This window comes from Protopterus annectens, chromosome 3.part1 (genome assembly GCF_019279795.1).
Source record: "Protopterus annectens isolate FY-2018-M chromosome 3.part1, PAN1.0, whole genome shotgun sequence".
Classification (NCBI taxonomy): Eukaryota; Metazoa; Chordata; order Ceratodontiformes; family Protopteridae; genus Protopterus; species Protopterus annectens.
In genome coordinates this window covers 5,822,405-5,845,635 of record NC_056732.1, presented here as the reverse complement: position 1 = coordinate 5,845,635, position 23,231 = coordinate 5,822,405, and the positions used below count along the sequence as shown (strand labels likewise).

Below are 23,231 nucleotides of genomic sequence, written 5' to 3'. Positions count from 1 at the left end.
AAATTACAGATAAGTGTAGCTCAGTAACAAATTCACAATGCAACCTAACACCAACAGCATAAAGGGAACATGGTCTACTATCCTGGGTATAAACTTCCAACATCCACTCCTAGCTTACACCACTCACGTCACCTTCTGTTGTTTACGTAACATCCCAGGCCTCTTTCTTACCACTCTGTAAACCACAATGTCTTCCAATGCCCCATACCCATAGTAACTGCCTTTCATACAACATATTACCACACACATGCATCCACACTATTCCTTGGGAAGGCTAACATGACCCTTCAATTACTCATTGGCCTTCCAGGGTTGTGGCAGTACTACTGTACTAGGAAGAAGGCAGAGTCCTACAGTTAGTTACTGATCTTAAATTAAGACAAATATAAAATCATGCACATTAATATTTCCCCTGTTAGTAAGCTCAAATGATCTAGGTAAGTGGAGTTGGGGAGCCACAGTGGTAAACGATAACCCTCCTCTCAGATAACAAACAGCAAGGATAAGACTGGCCACAAGAGTATATAAATGAATAAACTTTACTGAAAACAAAAAAAGTCGACACTTTAGTTGCAGGTTAAACAGGCAAAGGAATGAAAAACTGCACACAGAATAATACAATAAGATTTACTTAAACACACAATATTTGCAGAAAAACTCTGTCTAAGCTATCAATACACATCTTTCTCCAACTTAAGAGTAACAAAGCTGTTTTAAGTTCCTAAAAGATAACAGACAAAAACTGAAGACAACAGATTTGTAGAGAAGAGGTCCCATCAATATCTACAAAGCAAAAAGAAAAAAAGACCTTTCAGTTCCTCATTTGTGCTCTTAAGGTTTTGTTACATTTCCTTTAGAAGGAAGCTTTGCCTTAGCCATGCTGCTTTCCCACGGCAAAAGTAACTAAACTAGTTATGCCGCATGCAGAGGACAAGGGTTTAATTATACCAACCCACTGACAGCACTAATACACGGGTTGTCAACATACACTTCTTAACTGTCTACATTTTAACATCTGCTTTCTTTCTCAGTTGTATTCAGATTCAGCTACTACTTTGAAGTGAACTGTACTTAAACATTATGAACTGCTAGCAGAGGAGATTCAAGAAACAGATTCATACATTACCCCTTCTTTTCATCCCCTTTTACAGTTACAGAAGAAACACCTTCAAATTTACTCACATTTTGCAGACTTTATGTTTAGGAATGCTTTTAATCACCAAAGTCAGCTACTCTATAATAACAAAGTCCAGAAAGGAGTGAACTTGACTACGGCTCAGAGTAGGAAGCCCAGTTAGAAATATAAAATCTGTTAACCTGCCCTGTCCTCTTCCTGGGTCTTCATACAAATGCCTTCAAAGAACCAGGTGAAAGCTACTAGCATTATAATCGATCCTTTTGAGGAGCTCCCATCTCTGGTGCCTGAGATTTGCTTCTAACATGAATTCATCTAAAACCTTAGCATATGTGCCAAGTTTCTTCATGTCCACAGGATTAACTGTAAATCCTGACAGCTTCACTTTCTACAACGTCTTCTAGGGCATATCTGGCATAAATGATCATGCCATATTACTAAAACAGCCAGAGGGGCAGCCATTATGGATTCAAAGAAGTTCAATCACACCATACTCCTCAAACAAATGCAAACATCAGTATGGCAGGCATCCTAATATCTGCCACTTAAACACAGATATACTACAATGAACTGCAGTACACTTCATACCTCCCAATGCAAATGTGTCACTCCCTGAAGGTGAACTTACATGGCTTACTGCATAAACATTACAACAAATAATATTTCTATGCATTCTTAAACTGATTGGCCTAATAATATCCCCCACCCCCCCAAAAAAAGTCTAATCACCACACTATCTGTTTGGACTAACCCAGCTTACACAAAAATCAGAAATAAAAGCACTGGAAGACAGGAGCATTTTGGATTGGATACTGACAAACAACCCTGCCAACGCTTCACATGTAGGAATTGTGTCAAACATATATTAGTGAATGTAGCCAAATCTATGCTATATGGAAGCATGCCAAAATGCACAGATATGTCCAACATAACATGGTCAGGAATGATATTAAATGTAATAAAGACACATTCATATTGGTGATCAAAATAGTCAGTGAATAAAAACGGTAGAGGACCACATTAAAAAACAAGCTATGGGTAAAACTCCAAGGAGTGATGGAATACCCAGAAGATTTGGAAAATTTTACAGTAAAGAAATAGTGCAGATGTGAATTGGGTTATTTAACCAGATATGGGAAACAAAAAAAATACCCGGTTCATGGCAGGCCAGATGATTCCAAGGATCATACAAATAGACCAATGTGACTTTGTTAAAGGGAAGCAAACATTTGAAAATGTCCTTCTAGTAAACATGCAAAGGTGGTTCAGAACCCCTTTCGATCATGCTTAGCTTAGATGCTGAAAAGGTAACTGGAGAGAGTCCACTGGTTGTAGCGCTGTAATGTGTTATGAAGGCTGAACTTCCTGATGGGTGTGATGTGGCAACTTCAGAATATTTATGGAGGAGCCAGGGCTAAACTGAAGGTGAGTGGAGGATTCACCTTGGGAATGTTAATTCAAAACATTAGGGTGTCCATTATTACTGTTGCTGTTTGTGCTTTACTTGGAACCTTTAGGTTTATAGATTAGTACTAAGCTAACTGCATTTGCGAGCCACTTTAAGCTTAGCTAATTATCTCTTGTGAGACTTGAACCCTGCACCTTGTATTTGTAAGGCAAACACCTTAACTATTAGGCTACCCTCTCAACCCCCTTTGGCAAACAAAATTAGACAATCAGATACTCAAGAGATGGTGAATGGGAGATGCACTGGGGGATGCATTGTAAATTAACAATGTTTGCTGATGATGTTATAATATTCTTGATGAAGCAAAACAGACATACCACAGCTATTTAGAATGTTGCGGCAATTCACTGAGCTGGCTGAGTATATAATAAATGAAGATAAAGCAAAGGCAATTGTGATGAATTATACAACTACTGACCACTTGGCTCAGGATTACCCCACACTCCAGGCACTACAGAAATAAATACTTAGAAATCTGGATAACAAAAAGTTCACAGGACTCCACACTAGAAAACTGGAACTAAGGAAAAAGTAAAGAAAGATAGTATGATGAAGGAAAAAGGGAGTTGTTACAAACAGATGTAGGCCAGATGGTTCAAGCAAGGATTTTTGTAGTACCGTTAATGCTACATTTCGGCAGGGTTTTTTACACTCTCACTGGCAGAAGAACAGAACAGGCTACAAATTTGGTCACGCAGTTGAGAGCGCTATACAAACTGCAAGACCAAAGTTAATTGGAAAAGGCGGTCCTAGCTGTAAAAGGATTGCAGGAAAGGTTAAATGTTAGCATTTGGGTCAGGAGAGATGTAAATAGGAAAACAGAAAAATGTCTGGATTATCTTAGAGAGGTTATAGCTTGCAAGCTAATACATCAGTAGGCGCTTGGTGGAACTTTGAACTTAAGCCCATTGGGATAGGTTTACCCCCATTTCAGCTGAATGTGGGAGATACTGAGAAACTGGGGACATTACAACAACGGTATACTACTGTGGGAGCAGCTATGAAGAGGAGGAGGCACAATAACCCTGCACAAGGTTTTTGAATCACACTTACAGGGAAGAGCCGCTTAGGTGAAATATAGGGGCTTACTGACAATACTGGAAAAATACAATAATGAAACAAGTAGGAGGCAGTTGAAAAAAAAAACACAGGTGATTGGGTTGTTAATTAAAGTAAGAAGCAATGAAGGGAGGGGAAAGACTAATAAGTAGTCGGCGATATAAGGCCCTAAAAAGTAGATATGAAGGGAAGTGTGCACGAAAACTATCACAGGACAGGAGAGAACATTGAACGGTAGGAAGACAGCTGTAGTATTCCCAATAAGGCTACTAAGGTAAGACATTTCCAGATGTTTTCCTGTAAATACCTCCACAGACACTTTTACATCTCCCATAGGCTCAGTAAGATGTTTTGCATGGTGGAAGCGTATTGTTGGAGGTGTATAGAGGAAAATGGGGAGTGGCGCCATATTTTGTTTTTTTAGAGATGTATAAATTAAAGAAATTCCATATTGACATACAAAGGATAGTTCAGAAAATTTTAGGGGCAAAAGCTTACAGTGAAACAGGAGGATCACCTCTTAAACCACATGGGGGATCCCAGATATTGGAAAAAAAAAAGAGAATTTGTATCGATAGCATCTAAAAAAAAAACAAAACAATTATGATAAATTAGAAAACTCAGCAGGAATTGCAAGATGCAGAAATATTAGAGAAGATGTAGAAATATTAGAGAAGAAGGATGTGTTAAGAAAACAAGAAATGATGCTCCTCGAGGAACATTGTAGCACATTACAAAGAAGAAATGGAGGATGTAGGAAGAACTACTTGAAGAGTGGAGCAAGAAATAAAGAACAGTGCAAAAGAAATACTTGAAAATGCATCCAATCAGATTAAGGTGAGGGTAGAATTCGCTGGACCAGCCCATATAGTACTGTTAAAAGGGGGATAGGTGGGAAATGAGTTAAAGAGGCAAGCCATAGGTAGGGTAGGAAAACATATTTTTGTCTTCATGTTTAGTTTTCTTTTCATTTCTTTTCAGTATCATGTTTGCAATCTGAAGTTGTATAAGCAAATGTTAAAATGAGATCACAAGTAATAGGCTGATTCTTATGTAAAGGGACAAGTTTAGGATAACTGAAAATAAAGGATCATGAAAAGACTGACAAATGTGGATACAATTTGTACTGTAACCAAAGTGTTATGGCTGGATGATGGTTAGTGTCAATAAAAGCTGCCTATTAAAAATACAGCTATAAAAGCAAGGCCTGGGATAGCAATTACGTAAATAGGCTTATTCAGATAAAGCATATAACAATGCAACAATTAAATGTAATAAGACACTCGGAGTATAATTAACTTCTTTATGGAATAAACTTAGAATGCAAAAAAACTGTTATTAAACAGGCACAAATATACTGCTGTAAAAGCAAGGAACAGGGCTTTACATGTTTCTCCAGTAAAAAAAAAAAAAAATTAGTCACAATGTATTACATGACATTAGATCCTTCAAAAGTATTTACTTAGCCTTGCTATAGTAAAACAAATCAAAGTTAATAAATTGTTACCTATTTACAATATACTTATAGCATGCAGCATGTAGAAGTAAAGTACAGGGCTATAAAAGTTGCAACCAACGCCATTTTCTTCACTTTTTCTTGCCCCAGATGTCAGGTGTCCCCAGACAGGAAGGCTGAAAAGATAAAAATATGCCAAAAAACATGCATATATTACTATAAACATTTCCTTCATCTACAAGCAAATACACCACATAGGTTGTATAGAGTTGAGAAGTACAGAAAAGTCCCAGCAGAGAAAGGGGGATGGTGGGTGGGTAACCTGGACTACAACAGTGAACACACTCGAACATCTACATTTATGGTAGGTACACAACTGTACTATGTTCATCGTGTTTCACTGTTGCAGTCATTACACTTGGGTAGAATCCCAAAGCTGAGGTTGGGTGGCTGGGTCTAAATTGGATTTGGCGAGGCTAACGAGCCCTGCAGAATTGCAGTCGCAAATCCTGCTCTGGATTTGGAGTAGAGAGGTAAGTGGTAGTGCTTGGTGAAAGTGTGCACTGAGCTCCAGGTTGCAGCTTCTAATATGTCTTTGGTAGGTACTCCTCTGAAGAAAGCTGCTGAAGTGGCTGCTGCTCTGGCAGAATGAGGCCTAATGCCCTTAGGCACAGATTTTCCATGTTGTGCATAACAGAAGCGGATGCAGTGTCCTATCCATTTGGAGATTGTCTGCTTTGTAATAGGTTTTCCTTGTGATCCTGCAGCATATGCTACAAACAGTTGTTCAGTTTTTCTGAAGGCTTTTGTTTTGTCCAAGTAGAATCACAGCTGTCTGTGTATATCCAAAGAGTGCAGAAGTCTCTCCCCTTTATTCTGGGGATTTGGGTAGAAGGTAGGCAAATTAATGGTTTGGTTCAAGGCCACATTGGAGACCACTTTTGGCATGAATGTTGGGTTTGTCCGAAAAGAAACCCTGTCCTGATGGAAAATGATGAAAGGTTCCACAGCCATTAATGCCTGTAACTCTGGAACTCTTCTTGCTGAAGTAATTGCTAGGAGCAGAGCAGTTTTTCATGATAAGAATTTTAGATCAGCTGTGCTGGCGGGTTCAAAAGGAGGCAGTGCGAGCTTTTCTAAAACAAAGTTGAGATCCCAAGTTGGTACTGGTGCTCTCCTTGGGGGTCTTATATTTTTTGCCCCTCTGAGGTACTGTCGTAGTAGAGGATGTGAAAAAATAGGAGGGTCCGTATTGTAATGAGCTGAAATGGCAGAGGCATGGATTTTAACTGATGAGAAGGATAGGCCTTTGTCTAGCATCTCAGTTAGGTATTGTAAAATCTGAGGTATATTAGGGACAAGTGGTTCGAGGCCTTGTGCCTGGTTCCAAGCACAGAATCTCTTCCATTTTTCTGCATAAGATTTCCTAGTGCTGGGCCTCCTGGCTTCTAAAATGATATCCATAACAACTTTAGAGAGAGGTGCGGTCTGAGTGGCTATATTATCTGCCATGCTGCCAGATTTAAGGTTTTGAGTTGACTGTACAGAATCTGACTGTTTTGCTGTGTCAGAAGATGAGGAATTTAAAGTAGAAGCCAAGCTGGGCCTTGAGACAAGTTCTTTAGGATTGGGTACCAGAGCTGGCGTGGCCAGTCTGGGGCAATTAGGATCATTTTTGGTCTTTCTTGTCTGACTTTTAGTAGCACCTTGGTAAGAAGAGGCATCGGAGGGTACGCATAGACTGTCAGGCCTTTCCAGCTGAATGATAGAGCATCCACTTTCCATGCTTGAGAGTGATAAGTTCCTGTGCAGAATTTCTGTATTTGGTAATTGTGAGGGGAGGCAAAAATATCTATGTCTGGGCATCCCCATTTCCTCGTTATCATGCTGAACACCTGTTGATTTAGTCTCCATTCGTGAGGATCCATGAGATTTCTGCTAAGTTCATCTGCCAGTGTATTTTTTGTTCCTGGCAGGAATTGTGCCTACAGATGTACTTGATAGGTCAGTGCTGTGTTCCACAAAGTCATGGCTTGCCTGCATAGAGGGTAGGAATGTGTGCCCCCTTGCTTGTTTATGTACCACAGAACTGTGGTGTTGTCCGTCTTTATTAATAGTTGTCCTGGATGTAGTAGGTCCTTGAAAGCTGTCAGGGCATTCTGAACAGCTAGCATCTCTTTTTGGTTGATGTGAAGATGCATTTGTTCCTTGGGCCACATGCCCTGAATACATTTTCCTGTCATATGTGCCCCCCAGGCATAATCCGATGCATCCAATGTTATTGTCTGCCTGGCTGTGGGTAAGGTGAAAGGCTGTCCCTTGTTGTGGTGACAGGCCTGGGACCACCATCGAAACTCTTGTTGTAGGCAGGGAATTAAAGTTATGATTGTCTCCAGGCTGTGACAATGCTGAGTCAAAACACTTTTCAGATACCATTGTAGTTTCCTCATAAGCAGTTTTGCATATGGAATTAGTAGAATGCAGGATGCCATGAAGCCCAGGGCCTGCAGAATTTTTCTTGCAGGGAGCTGGGTTTTTGTTGCCACCATTTGAAAATAATGAGTCAGTTGCCTTTGTTTGTCTGGCGTGAGATAAGCCATCTGGGTAGTTGTATTTAAGCTTGCACCCAGGAATATTATCTCTTGAGAGGGCACTAGTTTTGATTTATTTTCATTTACTGTGTACCCTAGGCAAATTAGTAATCTTTTTACAAACGCCAGATGCTGTAGAAGAATGTCCTTGCTCTCTGCTTGAATAAGGCAGTCGTCCAAGTAGGGATATATTTGAATTCCTTTTTGTCTGCAAACTGCAATTACTGGTGCCAGGCATTTTGTGAAGACCCTGGGCACAGTAGATAAGCCAAAGGGCAGTGCAGAGAATTGGTAATGCATTGAGCCTGCTATGAATCTGAGGTATCTTCTGCAAGTCTGTCTGATTGGGACATGCAGGTATGCCTCCTTGAGGCCCAAAGTAACTAGCCAAACCTTCTTGCCCAGTACGGGCAGAAGTTGCTCTAGCGTTAACATTTTGAATTTTGGAACATCCAGGAAAGTATTTAGGATTGACAGGTCCAGTATTGGTCTCCAGGCTTTGTCCTTTCTGGGTACTAAGAAAAGACTTGAGTAAAAACCTTGTCCCTGTTCTTGCTGTGAAACTTTTTGAATAGCTTCCATTTCCATATGAGCAGCAATCTGTTTTTGGGCCTCTGCCCATTGGTTTTGTGGCAGGTCTGGCATACCTTTTGATTTTGTAAGCGTGTGGAAGTGGAAAAATAAAGCATTGATTTTGCTTTATCCTCCATTTTCTTTAACACTTCCTCTGCCTCAACACCAAACAAAGTATCATGCTGTAGTTGAGCATCCAATAATTTTACTTTAACATGGTCAGGTAAACTTTGTTCTTTCAACCAAGCATGCCTTCGAATAACAGAGCCTGTAACTGCGGCTCTACAAGAAGCCTCTAATGAATCAAAACCACATTGCAGAGTATGCTTCCCCACTTGTTCAACTGCATGCAATAAATCCTGCATTTCTTTACTGTCAGGAGTTTCTGAATTTGAAACTATTTTCTGTTTTAACAATGACACGAGATACTGTTGATATTTAAGCATGTGAAACTGGCAATTTAAAGTCCTTAAAGCTAAAGTAGCAGAAGTGTAAACGTTTCCCCCCATCTGTCCAGAGCTCTGGAATCCCTATCGGAGGGAACAGGAATTTTAGCAGTGGAAGCCTTAACCCCTTTAGGACCCTGAGAAATTGTTTCTGGGTCTGCAGCGGGGTTTTTGTAAAGAAATTTATGGGAGTCAGGGACTCTGTAGTACCTGTCTGGCTTGACTGGTGCAGGGGTAAAGAATCAGGAGACAGACTGGATTCAGAAAAAACATCATCAACAATATCAAGCACAGGGGGATAGCCAGGGGCCTGTGCTGAGGCAATAAAAGGAAGTCTCTGAGCCTTTTCTTGGATTCTGAATAATCCTGGCTCTCCCAATGGAAATGCTCCCTCATAGTGTGCAGGGTTTCCCCAAAAGAATAATCCTCAGGCAGAGAGGCTGAAGGTATAAACTCCTCTGCATCAGAGTCCTCATAGGGTGGGAGAGAGTATCCCTGATCAGAAGAGGAATCAGAGGAAATGGAAATCTGGTCAGAGGAATCATAGTCAGTGTCTTGCCTAGGCCTTTTGTCAGGAGGGGGATGGTTACCCCTGATTAAAGTAATTATGTCTTCTACCATTTTTAGCATCTGTTTCTTTGGCATGGATGACTGTTCTGGAGAATGCTGTACTTGTTTCCTTGTCTTTAATGGTGTTTTTGACTTTGCCTTGGCTGTTGTAGTGGGCTTAATTGCAAGCTGTGAAGGTCTGAAAACACCCACAGAAGCCGATGCCTGCTCAGCGGCTCTGGACCCATCTGAGGAAATAGTTTCCGTAGGCCCAATATCTTGAGTTTCCATAGGCCCAGGTGTCTCCACGTGGCTGTCGGTTACGGCCTGTGGCTCTGAGGTAGCGGGTGTCAGGGGCTGCGAAAGCGCCTCACTGAGAACCGGTAAACCAGCGACTGGCCTAGAAGAGGCTTCGTCGTCGGTTTTGGTCCTTTTCTTTGTCTTTGCGTTTTTTTTAAATTCCAGTCGTCGGTTGTTCCGACGGCATTATGTAATTAAACCTTCGGCCAAAGTAATGTAAAGCAAAATCGTACCGACGTTTAATAGTGCGTTTATTAAATCTGGCACAAAACCGACAACTGGTAACGTAGGCAAGGAATACAGTAAGAGTGAAAGTCCTTATCAGGTATTTGCTTCCCACAAGAAATACAATTATTAACTTTTACTGACATTGGTCTGGAGCAACAAAAAGTTTCCCCAACGGGGTACTTAGCTTTATTGAAGACTTTGGTTCTGAAACTCAAATTTGAAAATCTCAGGAGTCGGCCGACCGGCACTTGCGAACTGCTTTTGCTTCTGGCACCGTGCTGCAAGAAAGACTGAAGAAAATGGCGTCGGTTGCAACTTTTATATCCCTGGCACACTGATGTCAGGGAAGAGGTGACAACAATCGACGCCAGACCAAGACTTTGGAACTCGGGCCAACTGCGGGTCGCCTGCCAGCAGGATAACCCACGTGTAATGACTGCAACAGTGAAACACGATGAACATCTGCTTCATCACAGCTCTGCAAAGTGCTTGGATATATGAGTGGTCAACTCTGAAAAAAATATAGTCTTTTAGTAGCCAGTGCTGGTATTCCAGGCAAGGTGTGCATGTGGCCTGACAGAAGCCAGTAGCACTGGCTATACCTCAAAGATGAAGACAGAGGCCAAAAAAACAGATGTAATATGCAAGTCTTTTACCTCACCCTAGAGAGTGCTGCTGTGCAAGTAAATTTACTATAAAATCAGATGTTCAAATGGTCACTGTTGCAGTAGCCTAAGCTATATGTGGGTTATACCCTATATAGGATATAACAGCTGTCCAGCTTCTAAAGCTTCAGGGCACCTTCCACATGCCGAAATCATTAGTCACCTTGAACTGAGATGACTACAGGTTTGAGCACCAAGCCCTTCAGAGTTTTCACACTGAGAGAGGGAGGCTAAGCCCTGAAAGGACATCACTAGGAAAAGAAAAATAGATGTGCACACCCGGGCATAAACAAGACCTGAAAAAACAAGGGGGGGAGGAATTCTGCACAGGAGATCAAACATCTACCATTACGATAAGTTTACTTATACACCTGTACTTTGTTCATCATAGTGGTCACTGCTGCAGTAGACTACGTTACCACAGCTTGGAATTCCTGGGGGGGGTGGAATGGGAAGGGTCCAGCAGCCCCTGGAGAATGATCCTAGCAAAGCCTGCCCTAGACCTGGAAAAGGAATCTAATTTGTAGTGCTTTGAAAAAGTATGCATACAGGAACAAGTTGGTGTTTTACTTCTAAAGTTCAACCCTTTCCAAAAAGTCATTGATGAAGCCAGGGTCTTTGTTGAATGAGTTTTGCTCCTGCTTGTAATACTTTTATTGTGGTGGGAATAAAAATAATAGCCTGAGACAACTATTCATAAATGTTTTTCTTATTTATTTATTTTAATTTTGTTGACTGGTAGTGTCCGACTGAGCTAAAGCCCTTTTTCAGAGGAGGCTCAGGGGAAAAAAGCTCCAGAACGTACAAAATTACTATACAGACATTCAATAAGTTACAAATGTCATGCAGTAGCTGCCAAGTTATACAATACTATAAACAAAAGTATGATAAAGCATAAGAAGCAAAAATGTAGTAGTTTAAAAAAGTTTGCTAATCTAAAGTTCAATAAGCAGATTATAAGAAAAGTTTTGGAAGCTACATAGAAAAATGGGATGTAATAGTAAAACAGGATTATGTTGGTTGGTTATGGTCATGGAGGGTGCGAACAGTGGCAGGTCCATGTTTTTTGAAGTAGTCATCGGTGGCTAACTTGAATTGTTTGGGGTGTGTTAAGGTTCTTTATTTCTAGGGGGACTTTATTCCATGCAACAGAGGGGTGATAGCTGTATAAGTTGTACCCTGTCTTAGATTTAGGATTGTAAACAGTCAATAGGCCTTGGTTTGCACTTTGGAGATGTCTGATAGGGGAGAAGAGGGATGACAGAGCTGGTCAGAAAGCTGGCTGATATAGAATGGAGTGTATGATTTGGAGCTGAGACTGGAGAAACAGGTGTGGTAGTTCGAGCCAGTTCAGGTATTTTAGGGAGAGACAGTGGTGAGATTTATATGTCTGTTGAGCTGCAAATTTGGCTATCTTGTGATAGGTCGATTCTAGTATGGTGCGTAGGGAGGAGTTCAGATTTGTAAGTATTTGGGAAGAGTAAGTTAAGCAAGGTAGAAGGTAGGCATGAGAAAGAGTAACCCTAGCTTCAGGGATGAGGAATTCGTTATTCCTGTACAGAAGTCCTAGCTTCTGATGGGTTTTTCTGATGCAATTGTTAATGTGTAGATCAAATTTTGGTGGATCATCAATGGTAATGCCAAGTAGTTTTGTGCTAGATTCAACTTCTACAGGGGTATTGTTTAGGGTTGCTATGAAGAAGGAAGGCTTAATGTGTTTAACAGATTTAAGAAGAAAGAGTAGCAATTTTGTTTTTTTAGGGTCGAGGATGAGCTGCTTATTTGTGAGCCATGTCTCTACGGAGTTGAAGGATGTCTGGGTAGTAGTAAGGAGTTCAGAGGGTGAGTTAGCAATAGTGATGACTGTAGTCATTTGCATATTGGAAAATGACAGACTGGGGACAAGAGGAGTAAAGTGAGTTGGTGAAGATATTAAAAAGTAGAGGTCCAAGAATGGATCCTTGGGAGACACCTGTTCTTAGTGGAAGGGGGGGGGGTGGATAGTGTGAGTCCCATCTCACTGATTGCTGCCTATAAGTGAGATAGCTAGAGAACCATGCCACTGTACCAGGGGAGAAGTTAAGGTCTGTAAGTTTGTTAAGTAGCAGAGAGTGAGAGACAGTGTCAAAAGCCTTTGATAGGTCAAGGAATAGGTAAGATAGGAGTTTAGGATTGTCTTTGGCTAGAGAAATAGTGTTGAGGAAGGATAGTAGAGCTGTATTTATTTATTTGACATGTGTTTACAGGAAAAGTCCGATTGGGTCCAGAGTACCCATTTTCAGTGGATGCCCAGGGAGACATTTCAATTAAACAAGTAAATGAATGAAATAAAATTTCACATAAGTCATAATACACAACACATATGCAGGTATGTGAATATGCATCATCACCGATACCAGAAAATATGTAGAAAAGGCAAATAAGCCACAGAAAATGTTGATGTATGATTCAAGCAGAAATAACATGGGGAGTAGTTAGTAAGCAAGAGTAACTGGAGAAAAAGGATGATGACAGAAGTAGGAGATAGTTGGTAGGAAGTCAAGCAATTATAGTGACATAGGACAGCAAAGGAGGCTAATTATAAAAGAAGGGGGGAGAGAGAAAGACGTCATAAATGAGAAAGTAGAGATGGATGAGCAAGAGAGGCTATGCAACTTGGGAGGGTGAAGCAAGAGATACAGTCGAAATTAGAGAAGGAAAGGTACAGACAGACAAGAACATTAGGATGTGGGATCATAGAAGAGGGATGATGAAACGATGCCTCCAATAGCTTTTCAACAAGAACAGATCCATGATTTCATGATTTAGTTAGAATTGTTTTAGTACGTGTTTGAAAGCAAGGAAGTTAAGAGTTTGTTCTGATATTTAAGGAAAGGTTATTTCAGGCTTTGGTGGTAGCGTAGGAACAAAGATTTTGCCTGGCAGATAGTTTTTTGTTTTTGCAATGAGAGGAGTTGTCTGTCTTATCTTAAGCATTATTTAGGTAGGTAACTATGAAGTACTGAATTGATTCAGGACAGGCAGTAGGTTTATGAATAATAACATGGGCAGTTATGAGTTGTAGGTATCAAGAGCAGTCATTCGTGTGGTATGAAGTGTTAGATGCAAATTTAACTATTTTACTGTAACCAGATTCGAGTTTTGGGGCAAGTATGATGTGTCGATTGGTGAGAACAGGAGCACCACGTAAGAGCGATGGTGAGAACAGGAGCACCACGCAAGAGCAATGGTATTAGGTAAATGTTTGCAAGAGTTATTTTGGTAAATGAGTTTAAATAATGTTTACGCCTATAAAGCATTTGTAGTTTCCGATGATTTTTTTATTATTCTAGATATGAAGTTCAAATTTAAGATTTTCATGTATTATCACATCTGCAGCCACGGTGGTGCAGCGGTTAGCGTCGTCACCTCACAGCAAGAGGTTCTTCCGTTCGATTCTCGGCTGGAGCGCCTCCTCTGTGGAGTCTGCATGTCCTCCCCGCAGTCGAGTGATGTTAAAGACATGCAGGTAGGTGCGAGCGTGAATGGGTGTGTCTTTGTTGAAGGTTGGGTGTCGGGCTGGCAACTCGGCACTGTAAAAATCCACTGCCAATCATGAGCGGAGCTGAGTTCAGCTGTGGCAACCCCTAACCGGGAAAATCCAAAAGTCTCATCACACCTAAGAGTTTTGTATGGGGAACTACTTCAATAAGTGTATTGTTCTTGGAAAGGACATCAAAAATCGATTTGTCAACAGAATGGGATTTGGGAGTGAAGAGAAGTTTATTTCGTTAGGATTGAGTAACAGTTGGGAATTTGTAAGCCAAAAATCTGACAGAAGAGGGTTGGGTCATTTGCTGAAGATGCATCAGGTTATTTGAAGAGCAGATAATCAAATCATCATCTTGCACACTGGATTAAGGATCCTTGAGAGGAAAAAGTGTGGAGATTTCTGAGAAGACGGGGACTAAGAACAGAGCCTTGGAGCACACCAGTGGTTAGGTGAAAGGAAGCCTACAGACTGCTGTCTGTTGGAAAGACAGCTAGTGAACCATTTTATGGCAGGAGAAAGTCCAAGGATACAGACTTGGTGAAGGAGTTTTGGAGGGAAACAGTATCAAATGCCTAAGTCTTCCAGAGTCTCTGGTGTTATTCTCAGTGTCCATAAAAGAAAGTACACCTGCTGTGCTATGGGATGGCCTAAATCCAGTTTGGGCTGAGGTTAGTAGTTCATTTTGGAGATGATTAAGCTGTTATTTATGGACATATTTTTCTACAAGCCTGGTTCTTTCTGCATGAAGATGAGCTATGGTGTTAAGGGCATTAAGAAATGCGGTATTAAAAATGATTTACTGCATCATCTAGAGGAAGATTTTTTAATACAGATCAGTCTACAGGTTTCAATAGGTCAAGGAAGGAATGTTGATTGAAATTAGATACATTCTGTTTTTTTTTTTATTTTTTAGAGATGCTGTTTGGCTATGTGGGTGATAGCTATATCTATAGGTATATGCTGGTAGATGAACTTAATGTTAGGAAGGGTACCAGCTTTAGTATATTTGCTTAGGTTTGAGACCAGGATCCAAACAAAGATGGAGCCAAGGTTGCTATTTCAGTCATATCTACTTGGTGCATTGATGAGATGTGACAATCCAAAGAGCTTTATACTGGCAGTAGGAAAGTCAGATGTTTAGCCAGCTGATATTAACATCCCCTGAAATGATGGTTTCTTGGGAAACTGTAGTTGATGTCCAGGACAGAACATTTTCAAGTATTGGGATATTCTAGTCAAAGAAATATGCGGTACGGTAATGAATAAACTTCTAGTGTTTTTTAAGTTTAAAAAGGCGATTAGAATTTCTGCACTAGAAAACTTTGAAATGACTAAGATGTGGAAGCTCAGTGCTTGGGATAAATTAACACAATTCTACTCCCTTTGTCTTCTCTGTCTGTGCAAATTATACTATAGCCAGGGGGTCCAGAGTCTAGAGTATTTATCTTAGGTTTAAGTCAGATTTCTGTGGCAGCTAATATATCAGGAGTTTGTTGTGATATCCAGACATGCAACTCTGCAGTTTTATTACATTTGCTAAGAAGATGTAATGTGACCAAGTTTAGTATCTTAGCTAGGGGTGAGGATATTGGTGGAAAGCTGGGACCTACAGTACCTTTTTATATCCTTCCAGTTCACACCCATAGCTCCTTATGGGGTCTAGACTTTTTTGTGGTCTGGCTTATTTAACTAAGTGACTTACCTGCTAATAATAGGCAGTATTAGAAAAGGCATGGGATTATTAACAAAATGACACTAAGATTGGTACTGTAGGATATACTGTTGTTGTTGTGTCTTTCGGCTTTTCCCGGTCAGGGGTCGCCACAGCGGAACTCCGGTCCGCTAATGATTGGCAGTTGATTTTTACGTGCCGAGTTGCCAGCCCTGATGCACAACCTTCAACGAAGGTACGCCCATTCACGCATGTCTCCACGCAGAAGACGCTCTAGCTGAGAGTCGAACCGGTCAGCATCTTACTGTGAGGCGACAACGCTACTGCAGCACCACCACCGCGGATACTAGTACTGGAGAAATTAATCATTCTTCATCACTTACCTATATTTTCAAATTTATGTTCATATTTTCATAACTGAGAGCCTTACATGTTACTAAGGAGTTTGGTGTGATATGCCATGGGGTAAGACAAGAAAAATTAATGTAAATGCCCTTTTATATCACACTATACCTGATATATTGCTAGCTGGTTGTTAGTAATTATGAAAGCAAACAATATTTCCGTATTTAATACTTCAAAAACACAAGTGACTTACAAACTGTTGCATGATATCAGATGCAATCTTAGATGTTCAAATTTTCACTAAGTTGTACATCTTCAGAAATACTCAGTGTTGTTTATTCTGCTAATTATACATTTACACACGTTTTCCTTTTTTTGTAAATAGTTCTTACTGATAACATTGCAATTTGTACAGTTTTCACAGCTTTTATTGTACACAAAATATTTAATTTTGTTTGTTTTATCCTTTTTAGGTTTATTTTTCAGAAAATGGTCTGGAATACAAGTTGTTTGCAAGCTGCTAAAGGTGTGACATTCCACACCACTTAGGTGTTAATGAATTAATAGTAGTAGTTTTTGGTGGGTGTCCAATATTTTAGGTGCTGGGGAGTTAGAGATGGTAATGTAATTTGTCTGCTTTGACAAAGGTTGTCCCTTCTTACCCTCACAAGAAATGAGCAACTGATCAGAAGTTCTGAAAGATATTTGTTCTGTCAAGATAGAGTTATCTGTGGGCATTCATTATATGGAGTAACCTCCCCCCATTCTTGGATTCAGTGAAGAACACAGGAAGATGGGCAGACTGGCTTAAAGTAAAGTAAACCCAGACACTACTTTAGGCATAAAAGAATGCTTAGTTCTCCAAGAAATACTGTCTCTGAGGAAAATGAGATAAGGTTGACCTACCAAACGAGCTTGCAACTCAGATACTCTTCTTATAGAGGTCAGAGCATAGTACAGTTTTGTACCTACCATAAATGTAGATGTCCGAACTGGATAGCATCTGCAGTCATAACAGCTGGGTTGTCCTGTCGTCAGGCAGCCCGTCAGTCGGCCGGATTCCAAAGTCCGGGTCCGGCTTCGGCTGATGTCGCTCTTCCTCCGACGTCATCTCTGTTGGACTTCGGGTATAAAGGCATCAGCCGACGCCATTTTCCTCAGTGTTTCTTGCCCCAGATGCCAGAAGCCCTCTTGAAGGCTAAAAATTTTGGATAGATGCCAATGTTTCCAAAAGGATAGAGGTAACCACAAAAATAAGCATGTATGTACATATATACAAACAAATACACCATAACAGACTCCCCCCCATCAGCTAGCTATTAGGAGGGTAAACACCCTAGGAGTACCTCAGAGGGGAAGGAGGGAGGGTAATCCTGACTGCAGATGCTATCCAGTTCGGACATCTACATTTATGGTAGGTACAAAACTGTACTATGTCCTTCATGGATGCATCTGCAGTCATAACAGCTGGGTAGAATACCATAGCCAACTAGGGGGAGGAGGATAAAGGTAGGTTATGGTGTGTTTAGGATCCCTTGCAGTACAGCAGTGGCAAACCCTGCTCGGGATCTGGAATATAGAGGCAAATTATAATGCTTGGCAAATGTATGCACGGAGGTCCAAGTAGCCGCCTCAATAATGTCTTTGGTAGCCACTCCTCGTAAGAAGGCTGTGGTAGTGGCTGTTGCCCTTGTAGAATGAGGTCTTATGTTCTGTGGAATTGGTTTTCCATGGAAGGAGTAACAGAATCGTATGCAATTTCCTATCCATTTGGAGATTGTCTGTTTGGAAATAGCTTTTCCCTCTCTTCCTGTTGCATAGGCCACAAAAAGCTGGTCAGTCTTTCTGCTGCTTTTGGTTCTGTCCAAGTAGTAGCGTAGCTGTCTATGCACATCCAAGGTATGCAGTATTCTTTCCCCTCTGTTTTGTGGGTTGGGAAAGAAGGTAGGTAGGTGGATTGCCTGGTTTAAAGACACTCTGGATACCACCTTAGGCATAAATGTTGGATTAGTCCTCATGGATACTCTGTCCTGGTGGAAGATTAGGAAGGGTTGCACTGCCATTAAGGCCTGTAGTTCTGAAACCCTCCTTGCTGAGGTAATTGCCAGTAGAAAAGCAGTTTTCCATGACAGGTGTTGTAAGTCTGCTGTTGCTGCTGGCTCAAAGGGTGATAGTGTCAACTTTTCTAGTACGAAGTTTAAGTCCCAAGCTGGTAATGGTGGTTTTCTTGGAGGTTTTACATTCTTGATTCCTCTGAGAAATTGTCTGAGCAGAGGGTGTGAAAAAACAGGTGGATCAAAGCTGTATTCTGCTGAAATAGCTGATGCATGTATCTTGATGGAGGAGTAGGACAGGCCTGAATGGAGAAGTTCGGCCAGATACTCCAGGATGTTAGGCATATCTATGTTTGACACATCTTTTCCTCTTTCAGAACTCCAACTGACAAACCTTTTCCATTTTCCAGCGTAGTTCCTTCTTGTTGAAGGTCTGCGTGCTTCAAGAATAATGTCTTTAACTCTTTGGGAAAGTTCTTGATTAGCTGCTGCTATGTGATGTTCCATGCAGTCAGTTGTAAGGTTTTCAGGTTTGGATGTATGGTGCTGTAGTTCTTCTGAGTTAGCATCAAAGGCATCAGGGGTATTGGCCAAATATTGTTCCGAGACAGGCTCCTTAGTAGTGGGTACCAGTGTTGTCTTGGCCAGTTTGGAGCTATCAGGATTATCCTTGGATGTTCTTCCTTGATTTTTAGGAGTACTTTGTGTATCAAGGGAAGAGGTGGGAATGCATAAACTGTTAGGCCCTTCCAGCTGAAGGAGAGCGAATCCACTTTCCATGCTAGTGGGTGAAATGTCCTTGTGCAGAATTTTTTGAGTTGGTGATTGTGAGGGGATGCAAATAGATCTATCTGAGGCATTCCCCACTTCTTTGTAATGGTCCTGAAGATGTCCGGGTGCAGGTGCCATTCGTGAGCATCTGATGTGGTCCTGCTTAAAATATCCGCTAGAGTATTTTCTTTTCCTGGTACAAATCTTGCTTGCAGCTGGATGTTGTAGCTGAGTGCCAGGGTCCACAGTTCCAAAGTCATTCTGCAAAGGGGTATGAATGAGTGCCTCCCTGTTTGTTGATGTACCACATGACTGTGGTGTTGTCTGTCCTTATCAACAGCTGGCCCTCTTTGAGAAATGGTCTGAACTTTTGGATAGCGAGTTTTACAGCCAGCATTTCTTTTAGGTTGATGTGCAGGTGAAGTTGATCCTGAGTCCACAATCCTTGCACGCATTTGTCCTGCATGTGGGCCCCCCATCCTAGGTCTGAAGCATCTGTTGTAATGCTCTGGCTTGCTTGACATCTGTGAAAGGGAAGGCCTGGGTTGGACCGGCATGCCTGGGCCCACCATAGGAACTCCTGGTTTAAGCATGGAATTAGTGGGATTTCTGTTTCGAGGCTGTGCCTGTGTTGGGACCATAAATTCCGTAGGTACCACTGTAGTTTTCTCATATGTAGTCTGGCAAATGGAACCAAAATTATGCATGATGCCATGAAGCCCAAGGCCTGCAGAACTTTTCTTGCTGTTAATTTGTTTAGCTTTGTTAGTGACAAGAAGTAAAGAGGGAGTTCTTTTTGTTTTTCTGTAGTTAGGAATGCCATTTGTCTCACTGTGTCCAATTCCGCTCCCAAGAATGTCCTTGTTTGGGATGGTATCAGTCTTGACTTTTGTAGATTGACTGTGTATCCCAGTGCTTGTAGCAAGTAAATGACCCTTTGCAAATATGTTGTCAACTTGCTTTTGTTGTCCCCTTGTAGCAGGCAGTCGTCCAGGTATGGGTAAATATGAATTCCCTGTAGTCTGCAGTATGCGATTACTGATGCCAGGCATTTTGTGAATACTCTGGGCGCAGTAGATAAACCAAAAGGCAATGCTGAGAATTGATAGTGCTCTGATCCTGCAAGAAATCTGAGGTATCTTCTGCAAATTGGTCGAATAGGGACGTGCAGGTATGCCTCCTTGAGATCTAGAGTTACCAGCCAACACTCCTTGCCCAGCATGGGAAGAAGTTGCTGTAGGGTCAGCATTTTGAATTTTGGGACAATGATGTATGTATTCAAGGCGGACAGATCGAGAATTGGTCTCCAACTTTTTTCCTTTCTTGGAACTAGGAACAGTCTGGAGTAGAACCCCTTTCCTTGCTCTGCTGCAGGCACTTTTTCCACAGCTCTCATGTTTGCTAACTCCATTATCTGTTGTAAAGCTTCTGTTTTTTGATTTGGAGGTAGATTTGGCATTCCTCTTTTGACTGGTATAGTGTGGAAGTGGAATCGGTAACCTTGATGTATAATTTGTAGAATCCACTTGTCTTTTGTTATGTGGTGCCAGTTCTTTGCAAATAAAGTTAACCTTCCGCCTAGTGGAGCTGCTATTTGCTCCCTGGTAGGTGGTTTTAGGAGTAAGTCACTGTGGCTGTGTTGAAGTAGAGGCAGTGGCTGTGTCTGTGCCTCTGTTGTTACATTGCCACTGTCGTCCTCTGTAGGCACTTCCTCTGGTTTGGTTTCTGCCTCTGGAACGTCTGTTCCTGCCCCTTTGAGATCTTGTGGAGTCAGGAAAGGACCAATTCTTGGCAGGCCAGTTCCTGCTAAACCTTGGGGGTTGAACCTGCAGGAAATCTTTAACAGTTTGAACTGATTTCGCCTTTTCTTCCATTTTCTTCATAACCTGCTGGGCAGGTGCACCAAACAAACTTGTCTTATCCATAGGAGCATCTAACAATTTAGCTTTAACATGATCTGGTAGAGCTTGCTCCTTTAGCCATGCATGCCTTCTTATCACTGTGCCAGTCATGGCTGATCTAAATGAAGCCTCCAGTGCATCATAGCCACATTTTAAGGAATGGTTACTAACCTGCTGTATGTTATTTACCATTTCTAATACATATTTCTTGTCAAGAGCTTCATCAGTGGTTAATTTTTTAGTTAACTGATCAAGCATAAACTCTTGGTATTGAATCATGTGAAACTGGTAGTTTAAAGCTCTAGCTGAGAGAGTAGCTGAAGTGTATACTTTTTTACCCCATCTGTCTAATGTCCTTGCTTCCCTTTCAGAAGGAGTAGGGTTTTTAGCTATGGTTGCGGCAACTGCCTTGGGACCCTGGGATATAGTTTCTGGGTCTGCAAGGGGGGCCTTGTAAAGGTGGTGATGAGTGTCAGGCACCCTGTAAAATCTGTCTGGTTTGGCAGGGGCTGGGGGTAATGAGTCTGGAGCAGAGCAGACATCATTAAAGCGTCATCTACCACAGAAAGAACAGGAGGTATAGCTAAGGGCCTGTGCTGTGGAAGGTGCAGAAAGGTTCTAAGTCTTTTCGAATCTGAGAATTCTTGTTGCTGCCATTGGAACTGCTCTCGCATGGCATGCAAGGTTTCCCCAAAGGAGAATTCTTCTGGAGGAAGCAGCTGGAATGGATTCTTCAGCATCAGAATCCTCAAAGTTAGAGAAAGGGCCTCTGGCTGGTCAGTAATGTCTGATTCATCTGCAGAATCATCAGAGGACACTGGCTCTGGGGGCTCTGCCCTAGGTCTCTTATCTGGGGGCTGAGAGGCCCTGTCAGGGTGAGGTTGAGATCCTCTAATTAAAGAAATCAAATCTTCTGCCAAGGTGAGCATTTGAGAACTAGGAGAGGGCCTGGTAGAGGGTGGTTTAACAGGCACTGATTTGGCAGACTTGGCTGCTTTAGCCCTGGCGAAGGCCTTAATGGACATGGCTGCTGGAGGCCTAGCAGCACCACGTGCTGGGGTAGAGACATCCAGGGGAATGGTGTCTGATAAGTCAGTGGGTAAAGTTTGAGAGGCCGATTCAAGAATTGTAGCAGGGGCCTCAAGAGTAGGGATAGATTCGGCTGTACCTAGATCAGTTTTCTCGGTTTCGGCCGAAACCGAGACACTCGCGGTTTGCTTAAGCGTGGTTTCAGCCGAAACCGCGGACCGCGAGTGTCGGTCTTTTTCTTTGTGTTTTTTGGCAGAAAGTGTAGTCGGAGGTTCCGACGACATAATGTAAGCAAAGTCAGAACCGAAAAACTGTTCTGCAAACTCCGACCGACGCCTAAGCGTTCGTCGGTTGAAGGAAGCACAGGCCGAACAGGCTGCTACGTCGTGGGCTGGGCCTAAACAAGGCAGACAGTAAGAATGGAAATCTTTATGAGGTATTTGTTTCCCACAGGTTAAACAATTATTAACTTCTTCTGACATCGGCTGAGGCAAGAAAGAGTCCCCAACGGGGTACTTAGCTTTAGAAGTCTTCGAAGTAGTATTCGGTAGAAAAAATCTCTGGATCCGACCGACCGGCACTTGCGAACAGCTTCTGCTTGCGCCACGCGCAAGAAAGACTGAGGAAAATGGCGTCGGCTGATGCCTTTATACCCGAAGTCCAACAGAGATGACGTCGGAGGAAGAGCGACATCAGCCGAAGCCGGACCCGGACTTTGGAATCCGGCCGACTGACGGGCTGCCTGACGACAGGACAACCCAGCTGTTATGACTGCAGATGCATCCATGAAGGACATCAGCAAAACAGTTTTGCATGTTAAGAACATCACGTCAGTCAGATGAGCTTGTTCAAACAAAGCAAGTGTTCACTTCTCTAACACGAAATGAAGACCCCAAGGAGGTGCCATCCGCTTTCTTGGAAGCTTCTTATGCAGCACCCATTTCAAAAACATTTTCATGTAAGAAAGCAATGAAAGAGGAGGGATTCATGAGCAGACATGATGGAATGGCTGACAAATGAACCTTGACAGAGGAGTAAAACAGGATATAGGATGGCAACTCACATAAATAAATACTGTAAAACCAAAGAAAACAAGCCTCAAATTGGTGTCATGTTTTGTTGGCACCAACTCGAAAATCTTTTCCATTTCCTACTATGACATCTTCTAGCAGCAGGCTTTCTTGCCTCCATTAATACCAGCTGCATGTACTCAGAAAAACAGGTGCCTAAAAGGTACTAAGACCCTATCATCTAGGCAGTCAGTTTAGGAGCAGGATGCATCAAGCACCCCTGATCTTGTGTAAAGAAATGCAGTATCAGGAAGCTTGTGGTAACTGCCCCTGGTCAATTCCAAAAGAAGGGAGAACCACTATCTCCTGGGGCAGAAGGGAGTCCTAGGCTCATATACGTATACTACGCTAACGAGCACTAGCGGCCAAGTCTAGTGCAACCCAAAT

At 41.9% G+C, this 23,231-nt stretch overlaps 1 protein-coding gene across 3 annotated transcripts in view; it reads right to left on the bottom strand.

Annotated features, from left to right (window-relative positions):
* The window catches only part of LOC122797963 (glycoprotein-N-acetylgalactosamine 3-beta-galactosyltransferase 1-like), a 240,438-nt gene that overhangs the window by 20,069 nt on the left and 197,138 nt on the right, over positions 1-23,231 (bottom strand). The gene's annotated exons all lie outside the window — the stretch shown is intronic.